The sequence below is a fragment of the Cherax quadricarinatus genome, chromosome 61 (assembly GCF_038502225.1).
Source record: "Cherax quadricarinatus isolate ZL_2023a chromosome 61, ASM3850222v1, whole genome shotgun sequence".
NCBI classification, from domain to species: domain Eukaryota; kingdom Metazoa; phylum Arthropoda; class Malacostraca; order Decapoda; family Parastacidae; genus Cherax; species Cherax quadricarinatus.
Window position 1 is genome coordinate 19,401,971 of NC_091352.1, and position 19,006 is coordinate 19,420,976.

At 42.8% G+C, this 19,006-nt stretch overlaps 1 protein-coding gene across 1 annotated transcript in view; it reads right to left on the reverse strand.

Moving 5' to 3' along the window:
* The window catches only part of Delta (neurogenic locus protein delta), a gene marked incomplete at its 3' end in the record, with an annotated part of 1,152,245 nt that overhangs the window by 799,721 nt on the left and 333,518 nt on the right, over positions 1 to 19,006 (reverse strand). The window contains 1 exon segment of the mRNA XM_070098268.1: positions 5,888 to 5,923.

Here is a 19,006-nt window from a genome sequence, read left to right on the forward strand (position 1 = left end):
CTGCATACTGTACATGTCAGTGACACTGGTCTTTAGTTTAATGTTTCGTGTCTGCCTCCTTTTTCAAAAAAAATGGGACATTTGCTGTCTTCCATACCTCAGGTAGTCACCCTGTTTCAATAGACGTGTTGATTGTTCTTAGTGGTACACAGTGCCTCTGCTCCCTCTCTCAGGACCCATGGAGAGATGTTATCTGCCCCCATCGCCTTTGAGGTATCTACCTCACTTAGCAGCCTCTTCACTTCATCCTCGGTTGTATGTATTGTGTCCAACAGTTGCTGGTGTATCCCACCCCTCCGTCTTTCTGGAGTCCCTTCTGTCTCCTCTTTGAATACTTCTTTGAATCTCATGTTGAGCGCCTCACATACTTCACGTTTCTTATGATCTCCCTTGCTTCCTTCCTCAGCCTGATCACCTGGTCCTTGACTGTTGTTTTCCTCCTGATGTAGCTGTACAACAGCTTCGGGTCAGATTTGGCCTTCGTTGCTGTCATTTTCGTATTGTCGTTGGACCTCCCTTCTTACTTGTGCATATTCATTTTTGGCTCTACAAGTGCTCTCCTTATTCTCCTGGGTCCTTTGCCTTCTATATTTCTTCCATTCTCTAGCACACTTGGCTTTTGCCTCTACACCTTTGGGTGAACCAAGGGCTCATCCGGGCTTTGTCATTTCTGTTATCCTTGGGTGCAAACCTCTCCTCAGCTTCCTTGAATATTGTTGCCACATATTCCATCATCTCGTTTACTGACTTCCCTGCCAGTTATCTGTCCCACTGAACCCAATGCAGGAAATTCTCCATGACTGTGTAGTCCCCTGTCTTGTAGTTTGGCTTTATTCGTTTTGCCCTTCCTGCTTCCCTCTCCACTTTTAACTATGTATTCGAAGCTCAGAACCAAGTGGTCACTAGCCCCAAAGGGTCTTTCATATGTGATATCCTCAATATCTGCACTACTCAAGGTGAATACTAGGCCCAGTCTTGCTGGTTCATCCTCTCCTCTCTCTCTCCAGTAGTGTCCCAAATGTATTGATACAAGAAGTTTCCCAGTACCACCTTCATCATCTTAGCCCTCCACGTTTCTGGGCCCCCATGTCGCTCCAGGTTCTCCCAGTCGATTTCCTTGTAATTGAAGTCACTCACAATCAGCAGCTTTGCCCTGCTCGCATGAACCCTTTTGGCCACTTCAGCCAGTGTGTCAACCAGTGCTCTATTACTTGAGCCTTCTGGCCACATCAGCCAGTGTGTCAACCATCGCTCTATTACTCTCATAATACTCTTGCCTTGGCCTCCTGCTGTTCTGTGGTGGGTTATACATCACTGCAATTACTACCTTCGAACCTTCAGACTGAAGTGTTCCTATTATGTAGTCTCTTGCTTCTCCTCTGTCTCCTCTCTCCAGCTCATCAAAATCCCAATGGTTTTTGATGACCAGTGCCACTCCTCCACCCCCTCTGTTACCTCTGTCTTTCCTCAGGATCTGATATCCCAGTGGAAAGACGGCCTCTGTTATCATTCCTGTGAGCTTGGTTTCTGTAAGAGCTATGATGTCTGGTGATGCCTCTTCGATGGTTTCGTGCCACTCCTTCCACTTATTTGTTATTCCATCAGCGTTTGTGTACCATACCTTCAGTTTCCTCTCCAACACCATGTTCTGGGGGTCTGTGGGGGTGGGGGACCTGGCAGTGTGCTGTGGGATTCTACAGCATAGTGTGGGGTGGGGGAAGTAAGTGTGGATTATGGGTTGTGTTGGGATAGCTTATTTGGTTGTGGGGTTCTGGGGTGGTTGTGTGTGTGCTTGTTGCTCTGCCCTGCTCTGGTTGTCCTCTGCTCTGTCCTTGTCTCTTTTGTGCCCTCTCCCTCAGTTGCTGTCATTCTGTTCTTGTTCTGTCATGGTCTAGGAACACCCTCTTGTATGCTGATGATTCCTTCATCTGTGGTTTCTCTTGCAGGGTCCTGTTCTGCACCATTTCTGTCTTGAAAATCAGTTTCACCGGCCAACCTCTCCCCTTCAAGTATCCCCCTATTCTCTGAAAATTTACTATCTCAGTCACATCCCCCTCACCTATTTCTTTGATGTTTTCAATCTCTTGTTCTTCCTGCCATCTTTCATTGTGTGTCCTCTTATTCTCCTGAAGCCTATGAATATACAATGACGTCTCCCTTTCCTTCCCCCATTGCCTTACCACTGTGTCTGTGGGTCCCATTGGTACATGGCCATTGTCTCCCTTATTTTTTCATGTAATTCTTGGCGGCATGGTTGTGCCTCTGCATGGGACCTATCCCCTTCTCCCCCTTCCCTTACTGCTATACCTGCTTCCACAGCTCTCCTCCTTCCTTCCTCGGACCTACTTGGTGGACTGATAGGGCCTTAGTGTAAGTCATGTCTCCTTCCTTTCTGTTGGGATCCTCATTCAGTAGGGGTGTACCTGCTTCAAATGCCCTGGTCTCCTCAGGGCAATAGCCTTCTAACTTGCTTCAGCATATTTATCTCATTCTAGAGCCCAGCCTCAGGTTGCGTCCTCCCATTTTGTCTTCTCTTCCTCCATTCTCTTCTCCATTTTCGCAGAAAGCTCACCTAGTTTGCTCTCACGCTCTTGTTCCATCCTTTTATATTGCTCTTCCATCCATTCTTCCTTACAAGAACCATCTTCCAGTGATCCCCTGAGCCTTCAACTTCCCGTCTGAGCCATTTCTTATGGGTTAGGTGTTGTAATATGTGTGTGTGTGTGTGTGGTGTGTGTGGTGTGTGTGTGTGTGTGTGGTGTGTGTGTGTGTGGTGTGTGTGTGGTGTGTGTGTGTGGTGTGTGTGGTGTGTGTGGTGTGTGTGTGTGTGTGGTGTGTGTGGGGTGTGGTGTGTGTGTGGTGTGGTGTGTGTGTGGTGTGGTGTGTGTGTGTGTGGGTGTGTGTGGTGTGGTGTGTGTGTGGTGTGGTGTGTGTGTGTGGGTGTGTGTGGTGTGTGTGGTGTGTGTGGTGTGTGTGTGTGGTGTGTGTGTGTGGTGTGTGTGTGTGGTGTGTGTGTGTGGTGTGTGTGTGTGGTGTGTGTGTGTGGTGTGTGTGTGTGTGGTGTGTGTGTGGTGTGTGTGTGTGTGGTGTGTGTGTGTGTGGTGTGTGTGTGTGTGGTGTGTGTGTGTGGTGTGTGTGGTGTGTGTGTGTGTGGTGTGTGTGTGTGGTGTGTGTGTGTGTGGTGTGTGTGGTGTGTGTGTGTGGTGTGTGTGTGTGGTGTGTGTGTGTGTGGTGTGTGTGTGGTGTGTGTGTGGTGTGTGTGGTGTGTGTGTGTGTGTGTGTGTGTGGTGTGTGTGTGGTGTGTGTGTGTGGTGTGTGTGGTGTGTGTGTGGTGTGTGTGTGTGGTGTGTGTGGTGTGTGGTGTGTGTGTGTGTGTGTGTGTGGTGTGTGTGTGTGTGGTGTGTGGTGTGTGTGTGTGTGGTGTGTGGTGTGTGTGGTGTGTGTGGTGTGTGTGGTGTGTGTGTGTGGTGTGTGTGTGGTGTGTGTGGTGTGTGTGTGTGTGTGTGTGTGTGTGTGTGTGTGTGTGTGTGTGTGTGTGTGTGTGTGTGTGTGTGTGTGTGTGTGTGTGTGTACATCGGTTGCCAGGCAGGGAAACCCCCATAAGTGGGGAAAATCAAAAGCATGGGGAGAAAAAATGTTAAATAAGGAGGAGGGGGGACACAATGAAATATTTTTCCATGGGGGAAGGGGCGGTTACAAACGGGGGAATTTTATTTCCTTTGTATTTAGTACTTTCCCCAGTTACCAGATCTTGTCCAAAAAAATATCATCCCTTCTGTCGTCGACAGCCTGCAGTAGGTCCTGTCTCGTGTACTCCACGTCTTGCACTGACTGGGTACATTGGTAACACAGTTTTTGTAAGGCCACTGAGTCGAGTAAGATAAATTTTCATACAAATCTTAAATCGTGATATAAATCGTCCATCCCCTGCAGGGGACAGACAGCCCTGCTATGGGTCCCTGTTCGTAATAGCTATGCTGACATTTCGTGGCTAATGCATCGGTTTAAACAACCTTCAGTACCGAGCAATTTTAAGACAAAACTGAGTAACTCTCAACTAATGGAATGCACTGGAAAGAGCAGGGCTGCATTCGCATTTCTTGCAAAGAGGGCTGGCTAAATAATGTTCTTTGCAATAACTGATATTTCCTTAATCACAAAGATACCTAAACTTTTTACTTGTAAATTCTTACGATATTCTTATTTCTAAGAAGATCCTACTTTTATATGGAGATGTGGTTAACTACCCAACTGTGCACATTTTCAAAATATACCAACGCTGTAAAGAGACGAGGTCCAAGTCGCCTCACTTGAACCGAAAAATCCAAACTTGATACCAGAGCCATAAGAGACTTGCTGGTTCACCTGCAGCTGTGCCATTCCCAAGAACGCATCTTTTAAAGGGTGAGAAAAGTTTAATAGTTTAGCAGCACTTCTTTGCCCTTCCCTGAGATGCAACTCTTAAAAGATAAGAAAAGTTTAATAGTTTAGCTGTACTTGAGCAAGTTAACTCTCCGATCCCCCCCCCAAAAATACAATTATATACGAAGTTATTTCTATGCTCCTCCAGCTTTGCACTGCACAAACATGAAGTCCGAAAATGGGGAAAAAATGTGTTACCAGTAGGTTTTTTTTTGTACGAGATTACCTGGTAACGATGAAGGATATATCATCCACACAGCGCATTCATCAGCTAGTATGATGTGGGTGAATTCCAAATGATCCATGTATAAATTAGCCAGAACTGCACTAATGGGTAGGCCTAAGGCTGTTAGCGCATGTATCTCCCGAAGTTGAAAACAGTTATAATTTATTGTAAGTTCTATAACGTCAACAAAATCTTTGCTCTTAATGATGGATTGCAGATTATCATGTAGCGGTACTGGCTAATTTATATATGGAACATCCAGAATCTAAGTGCCTCATACACAACATTCCCATTAATGTTAAATGGATGTGCTAAGTAGATGACGGTTAGATGGAAGTAGTTACCGACGCTTCTGTCTCCAACAAAGACTTAGTGAAAAGTAAGGACAGGCATATAATGCCACTACCAAGGCTGGCATGTCATCCTAGCGATAAGACAAAATATATAAAACATCTTTAACACTGCTAATATTCTAAACCCAACCAACAAATTCGCAGAATGGAGAGAGACGACCGCTTACTATTTCTCGACGTATTACTCCACAAGGGAAGCGAGAGATTCCTATTCCAGTTGTACAGGAAAGCCAGAAGATTGATTGAATATACTTTCATTACCATCACGACATGTCAGTCATTAACAATGGTACATTAGAAGTTACTAACCGGTAAAAAGAAAGATTTAGCAAGCATGTCTGTTACGCTGCCTATGTTGTTTATGTTAAGGATGCGTGTAGTTCACTTCCTGCAGTAGTTCATATAGTATGTAGTGTAGTGAGAGGTTAAGATACTGTAAAGCCTCTTTAACGTATTGACATTCATCTTACAGATATTGGAAACCTAAAAGTTACGAAATTCAATATAAACTGATACAAGAAAACAAACGTTTATTAGTCCCATAAACAAAGAACATAAGAAGCCACAATTGCAAACTAGGAAAAAAAAAACAATGCCGAATGGACATTAGCAGAGCCAGGAGCTGAGACTCTACCCTTACAACTACATATCGGTGAGTATGGATGCACGAATACACATCACGCATCACACAACACACACACAACACACACACACACACACACACACACACACACACACACACACACACACACACACACACACAACACACAAGCCTACAAAGAAGCATTTTATTCCTGGAACGATTTTTTTTTGAAAGCAAACAACTTGAACGTATTAAGTTAAATAGGAAAGTGCATTAGGTATTGGTGCAAAGAAGATTACTGACCTGGTCTAGGCGGAGCTGAACCTCTCCCTGACGACGCTGTGGGGGGAAGAAAACTCGTGTGAATAAATATAAAGAAATGCAGCTGGGCAAACGATGGGTAAAGGAAGAAGGATGGACAGTTAACTCGTATAATAATAATAGCAATACTAATACTACTAATAATAATAATAATAATAATAATATTGGGATTTTTGTTATTCTTGAGCACGTGTTCTTTCAGAAAGTTTACAAACGTTCACACACTAGGCCATAAATGCAACAACAACGATGATGAAGATGAAATACTAAAATTTATATTCAATAGAGACAAAAATGATCATCAGTCATGAGATCTAAAGAGAGAGATGTCCTTTCTGCTGAGACTTGAAAACATGAACAGATTCCTCACTCTAAACTGAGAAGAGGTAAAAGAAAAAAGATATACAGCAAGTTAAACACAAGGAAGGAGAAGCTGCAAGACAAGCTGGTGGAAAATAAAGAATTGAAAATTAATAAGCAGGGATATTTTTTTAAAGATTTAAAGAGTGTTGGGACAAATAGGTCAATCATCACTGTTGTCCTCAGCGGGAACGTGACACACACAAACTAAAATTAATTCTCCACAATAGACCTATTACTACGAAACAATCTCACGCCAGATTAAAACATCTCATAACAGCTTTAAAAAACTGCCTGAATGTTCAGTGTTAAAAGACTTTCCTAAAATTTTCTCCGAGGTCCTGATGAATACCCCAGCAGTCATAAAATGCTGACCACATATATGTGCCACACTAAGTGGCACATAAGTGAAACAGAGGGCAGGGGTGCCAGCAAGCAACCGTCGGTGACGTGAGTGTGACTTGTCTTTAATCTGGCCCACCGGGCCAGCATTTCCCAAGTACACGCTCGTTGACGAATAGGGATAGTAACAATTTAATAATATATTTAAAATAGCTTACACTTATAAAATGTTTGGTACAGAAACCACAAGAAAGGTCTAACCTTTTCAGAAGGGTGAACTACGAGAATATCGGTAAATTCTGCAAGCTAAAACTACTGAAGATGTCGAGTGCATTCTTCGAGGCCATGTACCAGAAGCCAGCCTCGTGGCTGTGAACCGGCACAGCGGAATTGCATAATCTCACACCTAAACTTATTTCTCATCCTTAGATATCAAATGGTTATAATCATAACCATAATATTCGTGGACAGGTAAGGCAGCAGAAGGCTTCGGTCGGATGGCCAAAAGCTCCAGCTTTTGGTCATTCGACCGAAGTCAGGAAACACTTGACAAACCTTACCTTACCTAGCCTAACTTCACCTCTCTCTCATCTCCTTCCCAGAAATCATGTTCGACGATACTGCAATAATAAATTTACATTCTCTGTATATATGTTTATTATAATTAGAAAAATCTAAAAATTTTCTCGTTATATTTTTTTTAAAACACCGACCATCTCACACTTTGGTAGCGACACCCGATAAAGAGGAAACCCTTCACCGTCACTCAGTTAATCGCTGTCTTGCCAGATGTTACCTTGTTCACACTCGGTAACATGAAGGAATTCAGGGACACTGGCAGGCCCGGACTTGAGTCCTGGTGATGGGAAGTACAGTGTCCGCACTCTGAAGGAGGGGTGTTAATACTACAGTTTTATAACTGTAGTGAGTGCACCTCTGGTAAGACTGTGATGGAATGAAGATGAAAACTTTTCTTTTTCGGTGGTCTTACATAAAAAGTTGGATTGATTTTTGCTTGGGTAGGTCCGAATTTGCTTTTTCTTATGGAATAAATTTGGAAAATTTAAATATTTTTCAGTCAATTTCGATCGTTCCATCCGATGAGCTTCAACTCATCCATGTTAATATAACTTGAGAGCAGCATCAAGCTTAATTCATGTAGCTTAAGATATTAGTTTGTTCGACGTCGACATACGTAATAAAATACATTTTAGCAAATTTTTCATAATTTTTTAATGTTTCACGTATTTTTAAGAAAGTTACATGAAGCGTACAAAAAAAAATCAGGAGAGATTTAGCATTCTTAATGCAAATCTTTTTTAAAAGTTTGAGTCATATTTGGGCTCTACATATTCTAATTTGCCATTTTTATTGAATTTAAAGTGTACAATAAAATGAGAGAGATTTAGCATTCTGATGCAAATCTCTTAAAAGTTTGAGCCATATTTGGACTCTGCATACTGTAATTAGCTATTTTTACTGAATAAATTTGTATATTAGTTTTTATAAACTTAAGCCGCACTCTGTACTATTCCAATCGTGTGCACTGAGCCACAGGGGACCGGGGTTATGCAACACGGAGATACTTTTTTCTGATCGTGCAGTGACAGATACACATCAAGATTTTTTGAAGCTGTGGATCGGTATGCCAACGAAAGGTCAGGGTCATGTGACCTTAAGGTGCAGTGGCTGGTCATCACGTGACTAGCAATAAACTTACTTGCCTATTCCGTGCAGGTCCTTCTCATATCCACCCACTTCTCAACATTCCTCACATGACCCTTCACGTCACTATGATGCCTATATATATACTCAAGTACATCTGTTTGTGACTTGTGATGAATGGTTGATGTTTGAGACACTTATGCAACATATGGGAATCTTTATTTAGGAAACGTTTCGCCACACAGTGGCTTCATCAGTCCAATACAAAGCAGAAGGGTGTAAGGAGAGGAGGAGTTTGAGGACTGATGAAGCCAGTGTGTGGCGAAACGTTTCCTAAACAAAGATTCCCATATGTTGCATAAGTGTTTGTGACTTGATAAAGTCCACTGTGTGGGCGAAACGTTGTCAATAAAGAAACACATTGTACTTCATGTGTGTGTTTTTCCATAAAAAATATAAATGTTTCTGCATTTATAATCTGTCGTCTGTCTTCTTATAATCCCGCCACCCCCCCCCCCTCTCTCTCTCTCTCTCTCTCTCTCTCTCTCTCTCTCTCTTAGATGTTTCCAATATTTTATCAATATATATTCTTCATGTGGCAACTTTTTTTTTACTTTCTCAATTTCTATTACGCGGCGCAACACTTATAAATACGTTCAAATACAACAGCTATTCGCAGCTTCACTTGCTCATTTAAGTTTCTTTTTTTAAAGATAAATGATGAAGTTCGTACGTGCGTGATTGCTCGCGCCATCTCTCGTGTATTTTTCACTTATTTTTGTAATTATTTATCACCTATTTTGTGTTGATATTTTTACTGTAAAAATACAACATTTGACAACTTATACTCTGTGCCAGTAATGAGGATCATGCAAAGATAAACACGCACACAGATACATGTGTAGAGAGAGAGAGAGAGAGAGAGAGAGAGAATGGAGAATGTAAGATTTAAACAGCACTCTGATCTAGTGGATCGCTCAGAGCTCTTGGCAAGAATATATATATGTCGTGCCGAATAGGTAAAACTTGCCATCTTGGCTTAAATAGCAACGCTCATCTTGCCATATAGGACAAGCAAAAATTTGTGTATGCAATAATTTCGCCAAAATCATTCTGAACCTAACGAAAAAAATATATTTCACTGTTTGTTTAGTATTAAATTATTGTAAACAAATCTAAAATATATTTAGTTGGGTTAGGCTAAAATAAATTGTTTTTGTTGTAATAAGGTTAGGTAAGTTTTCTAAGATTCTTTTGGTGCAAAATTATAAATTTTTACATCAACATTAATGAAAAAAATTTATCTTTAAACGCATAAGAGAAAATTTTAGAATGGACTTAATTTTAAATGAGTTCTTGCTAATGGACCAGTTTTACATATTCGGCACGACATATATATACATATAAATTATAAAATATTATTATTAATATTATTAACACACTGGCCGATTCCCACCAAGGCAGGGTGGCCCGAAAAAGAAAAACTTTCACCATCATTCACTCCATCACTGTCTTACCAGAAGGGTGCTTTACACTAGTTTTTAAACTGCAACATTAACACCCCTCCTTCAGAGTGCAGGCACTGTACTTCCCATCTCCAGGACTCAAGTCCGGCCTGCCGGTTTCCCTGAACCCCTTCATAAATGTTACTTTGCTCACACTCCAACAGCACGTCAAGTATTAAAAAACATTTGTCTCCATTCACTACTATCAAACACGCTCACGCATGCCTGCTGGAAGTCCAAGCCCCTCGCACACAAAACCTCCTTTACCCCCTCCCTCCAACCTTTCCTAGGCCGACTCCTACCCCGCCTTCCTTCCACTACAGACTGATACACTCTTGAAGTCATTCTGTTTCGCTCCATTCTCTCTACATGTCCGAACCACCTCAACAACCCTTCCTCAGCCCTCTGGACAACAGTTTTGGTAATCCCGCACCTCCTCCTAACTTCCAAACTACGAATTCTCTGCATTATATTCACACCACACATTGCCCTCAGACATGACATCTCCACTGCCTCCAGCCTTCTCCTCGCTGCAACATTCATCACCCATGCTTCACACCCATATAAGAGCGTTGGTAAAACATTCCCCTCTTTGCCTCCAAGGACAAAGTTCTTTGTCTCCACAGACTCCTAAGTGCACCGCTCACCCTTTTCCCCTCATCAATTCTATGATTCGCCTCATCTTTCATAGACCCATCCGCTGACACGTCCACTCCCAAATATGGAGGAGGTGAATGTATTCACATTCACCTCCTCCATACTCTCTCCCTCCAATCTGATATCCAATCTTTCATCACCTAATCTTTTTGTTATCCTCATAACCTTACTCTTTCCTGTATTCACTTTTAATTTTCTTCTTTTGCATACCCTACCAAATTCATCCACCAATCTCTGCAACTTCTCTTCAGAATCTCCCAAGAGCACAGTGTCATCAGCAAAGAGCAACTGTGACAACTCCCACTTTATGTGTGATTCTTTACCTTTTAACTCCACGCCTCTTGCCAAGACCCTCGCATTTACTTGTCTTACAACCCCATCTATAAATATATTAAACAACCACGGTGACATCACACATCCTTGTCTAAGGCCTACTTTTACTGGGAAATAATGTCCCTCTTTCCTACATACTCTAACTTGAGCCTCACTATCCTCGTAAAAACACTTCACTGCTTTCAGTAACCTCCTACACCATACACCTGCAACATTGCCCCCCTATCCACCCTGTCATACGCCTTTTCCAAATCCATAAATGCCACAAAAACCTCTTTAGCCTTATCTAAATACTGTTCAATTATATATATATATATATATATATATATATATATATATATATATATATATATATATATATATATACACATACACACACACACACACACACACACACACACACACACCTGGAGTTTACCTGGAGAGAGTTTCGGGGGTCAACGCCCCCGCGGCCCGGTCTGTGACCAGGCCTCCTGGTGGATCAGCGCCTGATCAACCAGGCTGTTGCTGCTGGCTGCACGCAAACCAACGTACGAGCCACAGCCCGGCTGATCAGGAACTGACTTTAGGTGCTTGTCCAGTGCCAGCTTGAAGACTGCCAGGGGTCTGTTGGTAATCCCCCTTATGTGTGCTGGGAGGCAGTTGAACAGTCTCGGGCCCCTGACACTTATTGTATGGTCTCTTAACGTGCTAGTGACACCCCTGCTTTTCATTGGGGGGATGGTGCATCGTCTGCCAAGTCTTTTGCTTTCGTAGCGAGTGATTTTCGTGTGCAAGTTCGGTACTAGTCCCTCTAGGATTTTCCAGGTGTATATAATCATGTATCTCTCCCTCCTGCGTTCCAGGGAATACAGGTTTAGAAACCTCAAGCGCTCCCAGTAATTGAGGTGTTTTATCTCCGTTATGCGCGCCGTGAAAGTTCTCTGTACATTTTCTAGGTCGGCAATTTCACCTGCCTTGAAAGGTGCTGTTAGAGTGCAGCAATATTCCAGCCTAGATAGAACAAGTGACCTGAAGAGTGTCATCATGGGCTTGGCCTCCCTAGTTTTGAAGGTTCTCATTATCCATCCTGTCACACACACACACACACACACACACACACACACACACACACAGACATGCATGCACGCACACATACATAATACACACATAGGAAACAAGCTTGGAAATTCGTAGACAAAAATAATTAGATTTTGGTATTAAATTTCCTGTGTTTGTTCTTGTTGCAGCTGCCACATCCAACACGCTTCCCCAACCTCACTCACACTGCCTACTTACTGTTTGTTCGTTATCACTTTTTTCATTTAGTATTATTGTAATTATTATCAAAATGAATGGAAGGTAATTCAGTCTGATGGTAGGAAAAACGGGATAACTAACTGTTTTCATTAGCAGCCCATCAAGGTACCCCACTGAGTTTACCTGGAGTTTACCTGGAGAGAGTTCCGGGGGTCAACGCCCCCGCGGCCCGGTCTGTGACCAGGCCTCCTGGTGGATCAGAGCCTGATCAACCGGGCTGTTGCTGCTGGCTGCACGCAAACCAACGTACGAGCCACAGCCCGGCTGGTCAGGAACCGACTTTAGGTGCTTGTCCAGTGCCAGCTTGAAGACTGCCAGGGGTCTGTTGGTAATCCCCCTTATGTATGCTGGGAGGCAGTTGAACAGTCTCGGCCCCCTGACACTTACTGTATGGTCTCTTAACGTGCTAGTGACACCCCTGCTTTTCATTGGGGGAATGTTGCATTGTCTGCCAAGTCTTTTGCTTTCGTAGTGAGTGATTTTCGTGTGCAAGTTCGGTACTAGTCCCTCTAGGATTTTCCAGGTGTATATATTCATTTATCTCTCCCGCCTGCGTTCCAGGGAATACAGGTTCAGGAACCTCAAGCGCTCCCAGTAATTGAGGTGTTTTATCTCCGTTATGCGCGCCGTGAAGGTTCTCTGTACATTTTCTAGGTCAGCAATTTCACCTGCCTTGAAAGGTGCTGTTAGTGTGCAGCAATATTCCAGCCTAGATAGAACAAGTGACCTGAAGAGTGTCATCATGGGCTTGGCCTCCCTAGTTTTGAAGGTTCTCATTATCCATCCTGTCATTTTTCTAGCAGATGCGATTGATACAATGTTATGGTCCTTGAAGGTGAGATCCTCCGACATGTTTCCCTCTATTTTGTGGCCAGAATTTGTTTTGTACTCTGATGAAGATTTAATTTCCTCGTGTTTACCATATCTGAGTAATTGAAATTTCTCATCGTTGAACTTCGTATTTTCTGCAGCCCACTGAAAGATTTGGTTGATGTCCGCCTGGAGCCTTGCAGTGTCTGCAATGGAAGACACTGTCATGCAGATTCGGGTGTCATCTGCAAAGGAAGACACTGTGCTGTGGCTGACATCCTTGTCCATGTCGGATATGAGGATGAGGAACAAGATGGGAGCGAGTACTGTGCCTTGTGGAACAGAGCTTTTCACCGTAGCTGCCTCGGACTTTACTCTGTTGACTACTCTCTGTGTCCTGTTAGTGAGGAAATTATAGATCCATCGACCGACTTTTCCTGTTATTCCTTTAGCACGCATTTTGTGCGCTATTACGCCATGGTCACATTTGTCGAAGGCTTTTGCAAAGTCTGTATATATTACATCTGCATTCTTTTTGTCTTCTAGTGCATTTAGGACCTTGTAGTGATCCAATAGTTGAGACAGACAGGAGCGACCTGTTCTAAACCCATGTTGCCCTGGGTTGTGTAACTGATGGGTTTCTAGATGGGTGGTGATCTTGCTTCTTAGGACTCTTTCAAAGATTTTTATGATATGGGATGTTAGTGCTATCGGTCTGTAGTTCTTTGCTGTTGCTTTACTGCCCCCTTTGTGGAGTGGGGCTATGTCTGTTGTTTTTAGTAACTGTGGGACGACCCCCGTGTCCATGCTCCCTCTCCATAGGATGGAAAAGGCTCGTGATAGGGGCTTCTTTCAGTTCTTGATGAACACGGAGTTCCATGAGTCTGGCCCTGGGGCAGAGTGCATGGGCATGTCATTTATCGCCTGTTCGAAGTCATTTGGCGTCAGGATAACATCGGATTTTTGTGGCTCTCTCATAAAAAAATCATTTTGATCTTCGACTCTCAGTCTGGTTAGCGGCTTGCTAAAAACTGAGTCATATTGGGACTTGAGTAGCTCACTCATTTCCTTGCTGTCATCTGTGTAGGACCCATCTTGTTTAAGTAGAGGCCCAATACTGGACGTTGTTCTCGACTTTGATTTGGCATAGGAGAAGAAATACTTTGGGTTTCTTTCGATTTCATTTATGGCTTTTAGTTCTTCCCGCGATTCCTGACTCCTATAAGATTCCTTTAGCTTGAGTTCGATGCTTGCTATTTCTCTGACCAGTGTCTCCCTACGCATTTCAGATATATTGACATCTTTTAGCCGCTCTGTTATTCTTTTCCGTCGCCTGTAAAGGGAGCGCCTGTCTCTTTCTATTTTACATCTACTCCTCCTTTTTCTTAGAGGAATAAGCCTTGTGCATACATCGAGTGCCACCAAGTTAATCTGTTCTAGGCATAAGTTGGGGTCTGTGTTGCTTAGTATATCTTCCCAGCTTATATCGGTTAGGACTTGGTTTACTTGGTCCCACTTTATGTTTTTGTTATTGAAGTTGAATTTGGTGAATGCTCCCTCGTGACTAGTCTCATTATGTCGGTCTGGGGCTCCACGCATACATGTCTGAACCTCAATTATGTTGTGATCTGAGTATATTGTTTTTGATATGGTGACATTTCTTATCAGATCATCATTGTTAGTGAAGATGAGGTCTAGTGTATTCTCCAGTCTAGTATGCTCTATTATTTGCTGGTTTAAATTGAATTTTGTGCAGAGATTTAAAAGCTCGTGTGAGTGTGAGTTTTCATCAGAGCTGCCTCCTGGTGTTATTACTGCAACAATATTATTTGCTATATTCCTCCATTTTAGGTGCCTTAAGTTGAAATCCCCCAGGAGCAAGATGTTGGGTGCAGGAGCTGGAAGATTTTCCAGACAGTGGTCAATTTTTAACAGCTGTTCCTGGAATTGCTGGGATGTTGCATCCGGAGGCTTGTAGACTACCACAATGACTAGGTTTTGGTTCTCGACCTTTACTGCTAAAACTACTACATCATTTGAGGCATTAAGCAGTTCTGTGCAAACAAGTGAGACTGCAATGTACAGGCCAACCCCCCCCCCTTTTGCCTGTTCACTCTGTCACATCTGTATAGGTTGTAACCTGGGATCCATATTTCGTTGTCCAAGTGATCCTTTATGTGGGTCTCAGTGAAAGCCGCGAACATTGCCTTTGCCTCTGCAAGCAGTCCACGGATGAAAGGTATTTTGTTGTTTGTTGCTGGCTTTAGACCCTGTATATTTGCAAAGAAGGTCATCGGACTGGTGGTATTGTTGGTACTGGGGGGGGGATTTTTTTTCCGGCATTAGTATCTGTTGGTTTGGAGTGGGGGCCATCGACTGTGGTTCCACTCCATGAATGACTGGATTTAGTGTACGATTTCTGCCATTTCCCGCCAGTTTTTTTTCCTTCCTGGCACTAAAAAACCTCTCCCTCTTGAGTGGCTGTGGCTTTGGCTACCCAGGTTTTCCCATGGCCTGGATGTTTTGTATCTTTTTGTCCCCTTTAGATGGTGTGCCTGGCAATTTAAGTTATAGCACAGTCTTTCCTGTATTGAAGAGGTACACATTTCAGGGTGAAAAAGCTTATAGGAAGGGAGTTGCATTTTCCTGTTGTCATATGGGCATGGAATTTTCTAGGGTGGTCATAGTTGCACATCCCGTCTGTTTTTCCATATTTTCCATGTCTGCAGATACCAAGTGCATAGTATGTGCACAGGCTTGGTTTCCGTTTGCCTTGGGTTTCTGTGACTGTATTCCCTGTTGGTGCATGTTTCCCTGTCTTATTCCTATCCTCCCTAGCACCAACAATGGAGCTCCCACCAGTTGTTTTTGGTAATATATCCTCACTATTGCTAGTGGAGTCCTCTTGTTTGCTATTTCATGTGGTATTTCTAGTTTGCAATATTGGTTTTATCTTATCTTTAACTACACTTGTTTCCCCACTACGGCTCCTGTCCCCTATGAGGTCATTTATATGTATTCCTTCCTGTGTATAATTCCCGACTACCTGGACAAAATCTCCAGCTTCACCATTACTGTCTCCCAGGACATCACCTCCAGCTTCACCATTACTGTCTCCCAGGACTGCACCTCCAGCTTCACCATTACTGTCTCCCAGGACAGCACCTCCAGCTTCACCATTACTGTCTCCCAGGACATAACTATCAGCCCCACATTTACTGACTACCAGGACATCACCTCCAGCCTTACAGTTTCTGACTACATGGCCAGTATCAAGGGCAGTACCATTCAGCCCAGACTTTTTATGTTCCCATCTGTTGTAGAAAGCTTCCAGGTTGTCTATGAAAGCAGCTTTGATGTTATCCTCTTTTAATACCCTTGTGATTTTAGTCCACAGATTTATCTCATTTGGGCATACCCAAAAACACTTCCCTGTTTTAATACTGCTTGTAGCTAGTTCTTGGATATCTGCACAAGGGGCGTGACACCAATTTCCACAAAAATGGCAATTTATCCATGTGGAAGCCCGTTTGTTTGATTGACTGCAGACTACACAGAGCTTCATAATGATTTGAATGGTTGATTTACTGTAATTCTACTAGCAACCTCTAATACTCTATTAATAACCTCCTTAAATGAAGCTCTAGCTATTTCTATTTCTAACTGTACTTGTATATTGGACAGCTTACCGTGTACGTTCCTGATTTATATTTATTGTTTGTGCTTGATAAGGGCGCCTACAACCCCATCCGTTTACAATCTGCTTTACTGTCCAACGAAACCGTTTGTAACCAGTCAAGGGTTCGGACCATCAAGTGTTCGGACCAGTCGAGGGTTCGGACCAGTCGATCTGATCTGATCAGTGGGTCATTTATTTAAAACATACTGGTCGGTGATTTGGGCTAACACATGAAGGATCTAATTGAAATTATCTACCCGAGTAATATGTGATTTGATTGATACAAAAGTATAACTTGCGTGTTGAAGAACCGGTGATTTCTGGCAGCTCCTACAATGACGAACGGTCGAGCCTCAACCCTTGTTTATCAATCGCTGTATCTAGCTTTTCTAGTTTTTTTTCGTCTCCACCACAATAAATGCTATATTATCACTATAGTTGACTGGTGGAAATTTTGGAGGAAGGACGCTTTTTCTGTAGTAATAATTGCTTCTCGTTGTGTATACTGCGACCGCTGGTAACTACAGGTTATATGAAATTCACAGTATACGTCTTGTATTTCAAGAAAAAAGAAACTAATGAAAGTCACTCCACTCCACTAAGTACCATTATAATACTGGTTAGTTGCTACTACAACACTGTATTCTGCTATTCGCTGGTATCACTAGATTATATGCGAGTACACTAGCAGGCCAGGAAGATTAAAACAGCTGACCACTGTGGTAAGATTCTGGCTACTTCTGGCACCTGCCTCTATAGAAATATCACTTCATTTACAAATTCACCTGTTTTCAAATGACACTTTAGCCTTTATCATCTATATACTAGGGAGCCACTGTAGTATACACTATACACTATGTATACACAATGTTATCAGGGAGACTTTCTTTCCTCTGACAAAGTTCTATTATTATTATTTTGCACACGGAACACAGGCCTATGATTCCCCTCTGGCAGTAAACTCTGCTAGGTAGTGCACACTAATTCTCCTTTTTTGACTCAGTATATAATGTTTTCCGCCCAAGATTGGTTCCAGGCGCTAGAGGAATGTATCGTATAGGATTGATGGCACAAATTAAAGTTCTAGCACGTAAGAGCGACCGTGAAAACACGAGAAAACCCGGAGCACAACGAGGCACGCTGACACGCTCACTTTGCACTTCCACATACTCCTATTCTTCCTCTTCTTTCCCCTCTTCCCCATTCCGATTCATTCTAGCCTTATTTCTCTTATTATTTTTAATCCACTCGCTCCGTTTCTCCTATTTTTCCCACCGTACTTGCTGCTCTTTCTCCTCTTCCATCACTGCTGTACCATTCCATATGCTTATCTTAAATGCACTGAATGACAAAAATATAATACACGGGTAAATAAATTATAATGCGGGAGGCTGAGGAAACATGGGAGAAGAAAAGGAAAGGAGGAAGGAAGGAAGGAGAAAGATTGTCCCAGGAAAAAGAAGAGGTAGTAGTACTGGGGTAGGGGAGGTCCGTGGGAAGATTACTCCGAGACATGGCCGGAAACACACCCCTTCCTCTCCTCCCCCTAAACTCCCCCCACCACCTCCCTCTACCGGATGTCCAGGAACCCAAGGAGTCCACTCACGCGCGTGTCATACATGTCAACCCTTCCATCATCACTCCATTACACACATACTTCTACACAGAAGAGATACGATAAATCTCATGAAGTAGGAAGAGAGTGGACCTAGTAGCGACCAGCGAAGAGGGAGGGCTGTAACTCGACCCCTGCAACCACAAATAGGTGAGTACAAATAGGCGAGTAGTACATACAAACACCAAATTCAAGCCAAGTGTCTATCAATGAGTGCCTTTGACAATAGCTACTACTACAAAAACACGCACATCAAATACAAGGTAATTAAAATTTGCTATGGGAAAAAAAACAGAAACGGAGTATAGGCTCGAGAGGCAAAGTCTGCGGGCCTTACTGTAGGAGAATGACCTCGAGGAGAGCATACTCGTAACTGATTTCGAGTATTCTTTCTAGACTCCCAGCCCAGCCTGGGGCCAGGATTATTTTAGCTGGTCGCCTGGTCAACCAGGCTACTGTCATTGGCAGCTAGCTTGTATCCATGCTTCTAGTAACTTTCAATTTCGCCGCCATGCCTTGCTTTCCGTGTGTTTGCTTGTATGATTCTCCTTGCTGAGCGGTGAGTGACGGAGCACTCTGACTGCATGAATCACTCAGCACTCACGGCCACACAATAAAAACAAGAATAAAATGAACAAACGATAAAAGCAACGAACATAAACACTCATCAAAAATACTGTCACAGCAACTTAAAATAACCAGCCTCATGCAAAAAAAAAAAAAAAAAAAAAAAAAAAAAAAACATTAAGTTATTAATATTAAAAGACACTCCTAAAATTTGCCCGAGATACCTCGGAAATTATAAAAAACAATGATTTAGGCAGAAGAACTTAAGC